The sequence below is a fragment of the Mesoplodon mirus genome, assembly GCF_964341445.2.
Source record: "Mesoplodon mirus genome assembly, chromosome: 19".
NCBI classification, from domain to species: domain Eukaryota; kingdom Metazoa; phylum Chordata; class Mammalia; order Artiodactyla; family Ziphiidae; genus Mesoplodon; species Mesoplodon mirus.
Genome location: NC_138995.1, coordinates 5,357,736 through 5,370,148, shown reverse-complemented (window position 1 = coordinate 5,370,148; position 12,413 = coordinate 5,357,736). Strand labels below are relative to the sequence as shown.

Here is a 12,413-nt window from a genome sequence, read left to right as displayed (position 1 = left end):
AAGTGCCAGAAATGGGATGTGAGCACAGCTCCCTGTTTACCGTGCTCTCAGCTGCAGTGCTTTGCTTCCAAGGGAGCCGTTGATATTTTCTGAACGCCTCCCGGGCGTTCAGAAAAAAGATCTGTGTCTCGATTTGCAGTTGCCCACCCCTCTCTCAAGTGTCTCAGGGCTGCCCCAGGTGGCCCTTCTCAGCCCCCTGGCTCCGCAGTGACCTCTCCACATTAGCAGCCCTACATGACTCATTCAGGAGGTGGAAGTCTCCCCCTCTGCCAGTGGTGTCTTAGACACTCAGGATTCTAACCTCAAAACAACAAAGTCCACGTAGCTGATACGGTCTATTCTGTTGCTCCCATGACACTGTTTCTATAGCTGCTAATACAGATTGCTTATTATTCCCATGTTTCTCAAACTGTGTTCCAAGAAATTAGTTCCACAAGTTATTATCATTATAGGGCAGGGGGTGGGGAGAGATTTCAGGGTCAGACAGATGTGGAGAACACTGAGATGAATGGTGTGAAAGATTTCTTTTACTGTAGGACTTCTGGGTACCTTTAAAATGCTTTGTGTTTCTCTAAGGGGGGTAGGTGTGGTCTGTAGGGTTTCTCAGACTTATTTGGCCTGGGAATAATTTTTCCATCTCACCATGGCTCATTGAGCTGGTATTCATGGGATATTCATTGGGAGATATTGGTTTATCTGCAGAATTTCTTACAAACCTCTTTCAAAAGAATAACTCAAGGCACAGTGTAATATTCAATATAGACATAGTAATGAAAATAGAAATTGGATAACCCCAATCTAAAATAAGAAAACCTATTAACATTACCAGGTGGGTGAGATTAATTAGTTATTTCAGTGGAGCCTAAACTAAGCTCAGAATTATGTACCTAGTTATGGACTAAATACTGTGAGTGAGAGGCTTTTGTTGTTGTTGTTATTACTACCAATGAATTCAAGGAAAACTTTTAACATAGATCTTAAAGTAAGAGACCTTAAGTAGTATAATGGAAAATGTATTCATCTGTGAATATTGGCAAAAGCACAAAACTCTCTTCAAATGGACATTGGGGGATTCCCTGGTGGCACAGTGGTTGAGAATCCGCCTGCCACTACAGGGGACCTGGGTTTGAGCCTTGGTCTGGGAAGATCCCACATGCCACGGAGCAACTAAGCCTGTGCACCACAACTACTGAGCCTGGGCTCTGGGGCCTGCGAGCCACAACTACTGAAGCCTGCACGCCATAACTACTGAAGCCCGCGCGCCTAGAGCCCCTGCTCCGCAACAAGAGAAGCCACCGCAATGAGAAGCCTGCGCACCGCAACAAAGAGTAGCCCCTGCTCACCACAACTAGAGAAAGCCTGCGCGCAGCAATGAAGACCCAACACAGCCAAAAATAAATAAATAAATAAATTTATTTTAAGAAAAAAATGGACATTGGACAATGAGCTTGAGATTCCCTCAGGGCAGAGCTGATGTCACAACTCATATGGAGATACAAGTAACAAAACGAGAAAAATGGGTAGCTAGCAAGTACATCAGATTCTCTCTCTTAGATATTAGGTATCCCATAGGAGTCTTTGCCAATGTTGGATCAATCAAATTCACAATTAAATTTTCTAACATGTTCCAGGATGGCTGATGTTCTTTGTCATTGATTCATACATTTTGGACACCAGAACGCTAGAGGCAGTATAACAGTGATGTGAAGGGCTGGGCTCTGGACCGGAACTGGATTCATATCACACCTACCAGCCACGGGATCTGAGCACGCTCACCGTCTACATTCTCGTTTTGTCACCTGTTCATGGGGCTGATCATAACGCCCACCTCATTGGGTTTTGTGAATGTCAACGAGCGGAACGGTGAAGAGAGCAGTAGTGCTTGTCACCTCGTGTTCTCTGGCGTGTTGGCGACGGGGATATGGTGGTAATTTAGAAGGTGGTAGTGAGGACAGTGATGACGAGGATAGTGGGACAAAGGCAGCGGCGAGGAAGGTGGTGAGGAAGACGGCTGCGGTGAGCAAGATGATGATATGATGGTGACGATGTTTCTAAAATTCAAAAGGCCAACTGACGTTCTTATCTAAAGGGCCATCTCCCCTCCATGTTGAAAGGCTGCTGTTTTCCTTGAAAGCGATCTATGAACCTGCTCAGTCACTTGAAAATACGTGATTAAGACCCTCAAGTTCCAGGGGAGGAGTAATTCTGGAGGAGAGGTGGCAGAATCTGTAAAACTCATCACTGTGGGCAAAAGCAAAGAAGGCTAAGAGGAACCTGTTTGGCGGAAAAAGAGGACTGTTAAGGACTCAGCCCAAAGGTAGTGGTCTTGGGTGTGGAAGTGGTCAAACAGGATGAACTAGGAATAGAGAGGAAACATGGATTCTGTGATCTTAAAGATGAAATAATTTTCAGAGATGAAGATCAAGTTTCAGTCATCCCAGAATGGAAATGGTGGTCATTTGGGCTTGAAGGTATCTAGAAACCTGTCCAAGAAGATGTTGTCTTATGTAAGTTTCTGCATATATTAGGACATTTCTTAGGAAATTGATAGAAGTATATGGTTCTTATCTTTTTTAAAAATTCTATTTTACATGGTCTTCCATCTCCAGAGAGGTGCATTTTTTGATCTGTTTAAAAGAGGAGTTTCAGTTAGCCACAAATAACGCACAGGAAATAATGTTCTGTTAAATGAGTTAGAGGTACAGTTTCTCTCACATAGAAGTCCGTAGGTAGACAGTCTCAGGCCAGTATGGTGAGACCATGATATTGTCAGTTTACCATACTCCTCTTATCTTTCTTCTCTGCCTTCCCTAAAGCTGCCTCGTGGTACAATAGGGTCACCGCAGTGCCAGCCATCATGTCCATGTAACAGGTAGAAAGAAGCAGGAAATGAGAGGAGGACCTGCCACCTAAGTAAACGTCATTTAAAAAGATTCCCCAGAAAGTCAAATGACTTACATCTCCTTAGCCTTCCTGATCTGTGAGGGAGACTGAGAAAAACTCCAACTGTCTTTAGTTGGCAGGTTGCAGCCCTTGGTAATATAAGGGTTGTTACTAAGGAAGGAGATATTTTAAAGGGCATTTTAAACAGCACATTCTTAGTGCAAACTAAGATCTTTTGTTCCCCTTGTGTTTATTCACACTGACTGTAAGCTTGCTGAGAAGCAAAGCCCATGCCTCTCTTATTCTCTGTTGCATTCCCAGTTGGCACTCAGTAATTCACTCTCTGCCGAATGTTTCCTGAAGGTGATTTTAACTGGAGAACAGTGTCACTGGATATGATGAACCAAGTACTTTAAATTGTTACTGACACATGAAATCAATTTTTAGTCATTGATTTTCATGAAAATTTGGGTTAGAAGCACTAGTCTCCCTATGGAGAGTCTTCCCTGAGTTTTCCTAATAGCTTTCACACGTGACTTTAACTGTTAGTTTATGTTTACATGTTAGTTGTGACTTTTCTAGATTAGGTATTTGGAAATGATTTCAGGAAATCTAATTAAACTTTCCAAACCCAGAGTTTGGATTATAGTTAAGAATCTCAGTCCCATTTAGAGCAAAAGGACTTGTCCATTTCTCTCTCTAAAGTTGCTTTTTTTTTTTTTTAAGAAAAGACATGTGATTTGTACTTATAGCATAGGCGTTGCTCAACACATACTGACTGAATAACTCATTTTCACGTAAACCCCAGGTCATGAGGATTAACAAACTTGCTATTATTTTTAAAATAATGTGTTTGCAAATGATTATAAGGTTTTTAAATGAGTTTTCATTCATTTATTCAGTCAGTTGCTTTTCAGATTTTAATTAAAATGGCAATTGTTAATGAAGACTGAATAACAGGATTTTTTTTTTTTTTGGCTATTTGATGAATTCTTTCTAAAGTAAATGTTTCAGTGTTCAAGCTATAACATTACAATACATGTAGTAAAAATGGCATAAATCTTAAAAGGCCCTGTCTTCCTGGAAGATGAGAGATGGGTAAATGCTTTGATTTTCATAAAGGGGTGAAGATAAATGGTGTGAGCTGGCAGCCGGCAAGGTGAAACTGAACCACCAGCAGATATTTGCATTAAGTTATCAAGGGGGTGCTGGGGTCCAGTCTCCAATTCCTAAAAGTCTTCAAGGACCTTAATGCTTGAGGAGTCTTATTTTTCTTTGGACTGTGAGCTTTCATAATAAAAATATTTTCTTAATTAACTGCCTAATTCACCCTATAATACTTTTTCTCTTACATGTTTGACTGAAAACTCTATGGTCTCTTCTTTATATAATAATTATGCAAAACCATTTTCTATAGAAAGAGAGCAAAAAGACTAGTCTTTCCTGTAACAGGGTTGATAGAAATTTGCTCTGTATTATGGAGAGTTTAGAAACATTTTTTCACCTTTACCACATTATTTCATTGTTGGAAAACTCATGTAAATTTTGAGAATTGTGGTTAAATTTAAGGAAATCTCTATCAAGTTTCATATATATATTTTTATATATGTATGTATATATACATATATATATGAGCTCTGCAATTTCAAATGTTCTTGTATAAAGACTAATCTTTAAATTGACATTTGTTATTCGTGTCACCCACATCCTTGTTTTGAGACATATAAGAGTTTTATATTGTCTTTATTGATGTTGGTATTGCAGGTAAATCACAAGAAATTTAAATCTTTACCAATGTGTTCATTGTGACTCACTTCTCTTCATTAGTAAGCTTATCAATCAAGGAACTATTTTATTTCTTACATCAGAAATTTACTTTTTCCTCTTAATGAAACATCTGATGCAAGATGATGTCAGGATAACATTTGTTTTATTCCTTAACTTTATCATTTTTGCTTTCTGTAAACCAATAAGAGTAGAAAAGGATGACTTTAAATCAGTCTAGGATTGAATTAGTTCATTGTTGAGTTTCAGTCTTACATGAGGGCTATCGTGGTTTCCCTTACTCCTGGGTACAGCCTTTCTGGGGCCCCAGCTGAAAGATTGGTATTTTTACAAGGGCCCTTCCGCCTTGGACACCCTGAATTTCAGTGGTCTTGTCATCCGCATGAGACTGCTGAAAGCTCTGCTCAGCTTCCTGGTCTCTTAGCAGCACTTTCTTCTCAGATTCTTAGCCTTTGTCCCTGTGCCTTTATAATTTAGAAACTGCGTTAAGGGTAAAAGTTCCATAAAGTACTGGCTTCACTTCAGTAAACTTCCCTTCTCAACAGGATCCTGGATTCTCAAGTTCTGGCTGTCTTCATAGCTCTGTAGTGCTTTCAAATAGGTGGGGGGTTTTGTGTGACGTCTGTATTCTTGAGCTATCCTATATTGAGTTGACATGAGTATGGGGGGTTTTCTGAACTCTTTTGGATCTTTTCATTTGTTTTTGGTAGTTTGATGGCCCCGGGTATAAAGCTCGTAAATGTACCTTTGTGTGCCAAAGGTCTAACTGAAGTGAATGTATTTATCCACTCCTCCAGGATTCCATGCAGTATATTTGAGTGCTTTAAATGAAACTCTCCATAAGAGTTTATTTCCCTTAGGAGAGACCTTTAAATTCAGAGGTGCCTGTGTCTAAACACTGACCACATAATTATATATGCTGCTTGCTCAATAGAGATTAATCCAGAAAACCAACCACATACTTCTTAGAAGATTGAACCCATTTCATTTATCTGACACAAGTGACTTTTCTGGAGGGTGGAGTCCAAACATACACTATTGGGATCTTTATCCCGTGCTTTGGGTGGTAGATGGAGCTATCCCAATATGTTCAGAAAGGGAATATTTGGAGAGAATAGAGCAGTGTGATTTCAGTGCACGGATACCACCAATTCCCAACTGTGCAAATGGTCACATCCCTCCAGATTACATCACTTCCTGGTCCATCTTCGTCCAGGCCAACATCTTGTCCAAGGACTCCAGGAGCCGTCTATTGCAAATTGCATTCCCGGCTTCCCATCATATAATTGAAGAAGGTTTGGCTGTAAAACAGCCAACACCCACGTTCCCCATTTATCTTCACTTGGAAGGGGTGAGTTCATTGCTTTCTTCTCCTGCACCAAGGTCGTAGAAAAACATGAAATCATCAACTAAATCTCCTAGTGTTCAAATTTCAGAGGTACTTGAAACAGCAGGTCTACAGCTGGATTTCTCGACTAAAAGAGAGTGAAGGGAAACATTTGTTCAAATGTAAGCAGTGCTCTATAAATAGAAGCCATCATCCAAACAAGATTCTTCCTGCTAAGGAAAAGGGTGGTAGTGTGTGCTTTCCCAGATTTAATTGTTCAAAGACAGCAGGATGAGAAATCTTGCATTGGCAAAAATGCCCGTGTCGCTTATACACTGTGTTTGTGATGTCAAAACATCTGGATTTGTTAAAGTGAAAAACTAATCTACCCTGTGGCTGGTTCTTCAAGCCCCTTGTAGAGGTAGACCAGATGGCCAGATGATTTATTGCATTAATCACTCTTTCATAGTTACACTCATGATGCGTTGATCCCTATCGTCCCTGTGTGAACCTCTATGCAGATTCTGTGCCTTGGCTAACCCTCTGGTTATGCTCAGAGGGTCAGCAGCAACTCAGTGACAATGAAAGCAATTTTTTACTACCTCTGGTGGAGTCTCACCACTGAGCCTGTCTCCCAACATCGTTTAGATGCTTTGATATTTAGGGACAGGTCCTTTTCATCACTGCCTCTGGGACTCAGCACAGGGGCAACATCAAAAGTTTAACTAGAGATGAAATTATGATTCATGCAGTAAATCCTTTTTACCACCTGTTGTGTCTCGGCTTCTAATATACTATTCAACATTATTGCAGTTCCATATTATATACAGGGTTGCATGTACACCATCATATGTCGTTATGTAATATTCTGTTATGTATTCTATTCTTTTCTAATATGTACCCATCCTAGTTTGCACTTATTTTATTCTAATAATATATAATATTCACCTTCCAATGTGCCATACGGTTAAGTTACTTATTTGCTTATTCTCAGTCTCCCCAAATTAGAATGTAAGCTCCACGCAAAAAAGGAACTTTGTCTCTTTTGTTCCCTGCTCTGGCCCCAGCACCCAGCTTTGGAACATAACCAAATAATGTGCAAATGAGTGAATAAATTATAAATGTTTGAAATAAGCAACAGAGGCCATGGAAAAGTTAGAGAGTGATGTTGCTGAAAGGGACTTTAGAAAGAACCTCATCCAACCCTCTGGTTTTAGAGCCGAGGGAGGCTGCTCAAGGCTGATTGCAGATCCCAGGCCAGCCTCATTGTGGCACAAAATACTGCTGCCGGTGAAAAACCAAGGCCCTACTGTAGCACAAAGTCATGAGGGACCCTAAGGTTTCTCATTTTTCTGTGGTGCAGAGAGCTGAGAGGGTTGGAGTTAAATTCCTTTCAAGAAGCGAATAAACGAATCTGCATAATTGCAGAGAGCCCTAAATCTACTTCCCTACCAGTCAAGTAAAAAAAAGAAAGAAAAAGAAAAAGAAAGAAAGAAAACTCAACGTTAACAAATAATACATAAAGGAATCATTAGAGTGGAGACAGACTCGACTTTTCCTGCGAACTTAAAAACAAGAAAGAAAATATTCCACAGCCCCAGAGTTCTGTGTGGGTTCATTCTTCCAAGTGGGATTAAACAAAATAATCCAGAATTGATTTTAATATATTCATTTGTTTCTGAACTAAAATCTGTTTTAGTTACAGGCTGAATATCAGTTTTCCCAGTATAGGCAGCATTTTATTTTGCTGTCGACCTGCCCAGATCTGAGAAGACAGGAATTTATGAGAAGTATCTTCTTCAAGAAGCCTGTCTTAACTGAATGTACCTATTGCATATCGTAACATTATACTGTTGCCTTCCAAAGTGCACTCATTCCTTCATTCACTGATTCACCAGCCCATCCATCAGAAGTGTATCCCATGATTCCTCTTTGCCAGGGACTGTGTTAGGCTGGGATGCAGTGTGGTGAGCACAACATCCCAGCCTAACAAACATGGTCCCTGACCTCAGGAAGTTACGGTCTAAAGTGGGGACAACTGACCAGCAAAGCAAATAGCTACATATGGTCCCTAGTGACAAGATGGAATCACCGTACATGGACACATCGTGCGCACACGCCGTGACACTCGCTGAGGAGGTGACATTTACAGTGACTGTGCTAGTGTCCTAGGGCTGCTGTAACAAAATATCACACGCTGTGTGGCTTGAGCAGCATTAATTTGCTCACAGTTCTGGAGGCCAGAAGTCCAAGATCAGAGTATCCACAGGGTGGTTCCTTCTGAGGAAGCATCTGCTCCTGCCCGTTTCTTAGGTTTCCAGTGGTTTGCTGGCCATCTGTGGCGCTCATGGGCCTGTAGATGCGTCACCCGTCTGCCCTCATCTTCACATGGCCTCCTCCCTGTGTGCGTGTCTGTGCATAATTCTCCCGTTTTTATAGGAATATGCCTGTCATGTTGAGTTGGAGCCCACCCTGCGACCTCATTTCAGCTTGGTCACCTCTGTTTCCAAAGAAGGTCATATTCTGAGACACCGCCAGTTAGGACTCCACCAGGTCTTTTTGGGGAGACAAAATTCAGCCCCTGCCAGTGAGACATGGGGGTATGCAGAGGGTCCGTGTGAAGACACGGAGGCTGGGAAGAGCATGTCTTGTTTGAGGAACTGAGAGCTGTCCAGTGTGGCTGGAGCAGCCTGAGAGACTGGGGCCAGTCATGCAGGCAAGGCACGGAGGCGGTTCACCGGAAGTGCAGTGGGAAGACACTGGCGGACACAGTAAAGGGTAGACCTTCCAGGACTTGGAGCCCCCATGCTGCTCAGGAATACCATGGTTCTTGTGGTCAGAGACGGCTGGTGCTGATGCCACCAGGCACACACGACCCACCACCTATGTCCTTCACAGAACTGGAAATAGCCACAGCAGGGAACTAGCATTAGTGGACATTTACACAGTTGTTTTTAAGCTTATGAAGCCCTTCCACACTCCACGTACTCTCTCCCACCTAAAACCTGGACAACCCAGTGAAAAGGGTCTCGTTCTCATCCCCGTGCAGATAAGAAACCTGAGGCTAAGCGGGCTGATTCCTCCCCAGATCACTGGGGAACTAGAGGTTGAGATTCTGAACTTTGCACTTCCTTTTTCCTTGCAAATTCAAAGAGTTGTCTTCTCTTAGCAAGTGTTCCACCAATAATAGCAGATACATAGTGAGCTTTTATCAAAGGCAAGACTGGCCATTCTGTCAGAAATTCTGTCTGTCCAGCACTCCTGGACCTGCTCCTTCATCCTCTTTATCCTCATTAAACAAACATCCAGAAGCCAATGCAAACATCTGAAAGCACTTGCTTTGCGCCAAGCAGTGTCCAAGAGGCTTACTTGCATTCCATTGTTCACTCCTGCTGCCAACCCTGAGACTCTCATTGTCATACCCATTTCATGGGTGTGGAGACTGAGGCTCAGAGAGCTGAAGAACTTGCCTGGAGTCTAGGCCCCATGCTCTCAACCCTGCACTAAGCTGCTTCTGCACCATGCCGGCATTAACGACTCGCCAGTGGAGTGTCTGTAGACCCCATTCTCAGAGCACATCTGCCGACCAGCCACAGCTGTTATGTTCCTATTCCATGGTCTTGCCCTTCGGGTCAGCTCTCCAGGATTCCTTGGCAGGGCTGTTCCTCAGAGAACATCCATTTGGTTTCTCCGTTTACACTTGGGCACCAGGGACTGCTGAAGATACAGGGCTTATAACCTCCAATCTCAGTTCTGCTTGAACTTTTCCAGCATCACCTCATCACCTCCTGCCTCCCTGTTGCCACACCTGCCTCTCGGTTCAAATCAGGACAGTGTTTAGTGCAAGCGCTGGAGACAGCTACAACACACACACAGACACACACACACATACACTTCTGGGCTTGCCAGGGTGAGTGTAAGCTACTCTTTCTCCCTCCACAATTTCTTCAAATTAAAAAAAAGGGGAGAGATCTTTATTTATTTTATATATATATATATATATATATATATTTATTTATTTATTTTATTTATTTATTTTTGGCTGTGTTTGGTCTTCGTTGCCACGCTTGGGCTTTCTCTAGTTGCAATGAGCAGGGGCTACTCTTTGTTGCAGTGTGCGGGCTTCTCATTGCCGTGGCTTCTCTTGTTGCAGAGCACGGGCTCTAGGCGCACGGTTCAGTAGTTGTGGTGCATGGGCTCGGTAGCTGTGGCTCATGGGCTCTAGAGCGCAGGCTCCATAGTTGTGGCACACGGGCTTAGTTGCTCTGCGGCATGTGGGATCTTCCCGGACCAGGGCTCGAACCCATGTCCCCTGCATTGGCAGGCAGATTCTTAGCCACTGCACCACCAGGGAAGCCCGGGAGAGATCTTCTAATCGCCATAAGTAGTCTTGTGTCTTTATTTTCATAGGTCTAGTGGGCAAATATAATAATCATTTCTTACAAGCAAAGAATAAATGAAAAATGTTTTCATCCAGAAAACCAATTTTTTTAAGCTAACAGTGATTAAGTGCTTATCTTTGGGAGGTACTAAGTGCTTTAGGCATCTTAACTCATCTAATTCTCATAGCAGCCCTATTACATAAGTACTCTTATTATCCCCATTTCACAGATGACGAAAGTGAGTCATGGGAATGTTAGAAATGTTCCCACGGTTATAGTATGCTGGGGCAGGGATGCCACCTCCAGGTGTCTGGTTCCAGAGCATAGCTCTCAACCATTATGCTAGACTCACTTTCTGAGATTTTACACATTGTTCTGGTTCTGTGGGATTCAGAAGTGAAAGAAGCCAGGCCCCCGACACACTGGCCTTTTGTTAGTTTCTCAGCAACCAAATCAAATAACCTATGTTGAACGCAGCAACGTTGTTGGAAAGATATTGACAGTTCCACTTTATATACCTTCACGTGCATATCTAATTCAGAATCTTCTGGTATCGCTATCAGTGGCTTATAATGGTATACTAATTATTAGATATCTCGATTGAAATCCAGGTTTTACTCACTGGAGAATTCGGACAAAGGCCTATAAAGCAAGAAGAACTTTGGTTCATTAACTAGGTCATTTTTATACTAGTCTGCTACCTCCGATAACAATTTTTAAATCTTTTAAATTTATAACTGTCGTTACTGCAGTTCCTCGAACATTAATGAAATAATGTGCCTCAAGTTCACAAATCTTTTGTGCATTTGATATACTTGTTCTGAGTTAGCAGGGTTGAAAGCGGCCTCAGCTTTCACTCATGCCCTCACCGCGTGCTTAGCTAATAGAGGCAGTGAGCTGAAGGCTGGAGATTTAAAGCAGATGGGCAAGCCCTTGTCTTCTTGTGGCTTAGTAGGGAGGACAGATACTAAAGGAGCGCAAGAGGGGTGCATCCCACAGATGACTTCAGAGAGCTTTGGGAACATGACCTAAGGAAAACAGACGTGGTGGGGGATCTGGCAAGGAGAGGTCGTGAAGTACTTTGTCACCCTCTTTAGTCTTGGCTTTGCGAAGAGAAGTGAAGCGGGTGGTGCTGGGATAGCTCCTTCTGAGCGAAGCATGCAGCTTATGTAAATGCCCTGAGGCATGCACGTGGCCTTTGAGGGGCTGAAAGAAGGAGCTGGGGCTAACCTGTGCTGTGTACGCACAGGGGTGGGTGAGAGAGGTGGCCCACCCTGGGTGGGTCTGCTCCCCCACTAACAGACTTCAGGAAGCCATGCATTTCCCTTAAGGTCCCCCAGGTCTCCCAGTCGGAATTAACGGGCTCTCTTTCACCAGCATTTTGTTCCTGCCTCAATCACAGCATTCTTCCCAGCACGCGCTGGATCAGCATCATAGGTATCCATTTCTGCCTTCTCCAGACTGGAGCTCCCTGAGGGCAGACACAGCTTCATGTGTCACCTTCCTCCCCTTTAGTCACAGAACAGTGTACACAGAAGGAGCGCAAAGAATATTTGTTGCATTAAATCAAATCCAACAAACAGCGCTCTTGCCCGGCAGCTCTGCAAATAGAAACAGATGCCTTTGCTAATCGCCCCTAGATACATGGTTTAACACAGGTTCAGTTCAGAGCTGTAAATCTATATATCAGAGCCAGAACCAGTTAGCTGTCTGGTTTGTAATAGCCAAGCACTGGCCTCCCACATGATGGGCTCAGAGGAAAGCCTCAACAAACCCCAGCGAAATGAACTGACCACTTAGAGCAGCCTTGTATAGAAATGGTCAAAATATCTTTTTTCCTTCAGCTCCGGGAAGTTGAAAACACAAATCAATTTGATGAAGACTGAGACTAGAGGCTCAGTCTTCCTCAAGAAAATGTGCTTTTAATTTCTCCAGAGTTAAAGATCGTTTGCTTGTACTCATTTTGTTGTTGAAAGCAGAAACTCACTTTGAACCAGCATGAGCAAATCCCGGAATGCATTGGTACTCATCCCTGG

General features: G+C 42.8%; 1 protein-coding gene across 1 annotated transcript in view; it reads left to right on the top strand.

The window, feature by feature from the left end:
- The window catches only part of CDH13 (cadherin 13), a 1,043,800-nt gene that overhangs the window by 890,210 nt on the left and 141,177 nt on the right, over window positions 1-12,413 (top strand). The gene's annotated exons all lie outside the window — the stretch shown is intronic.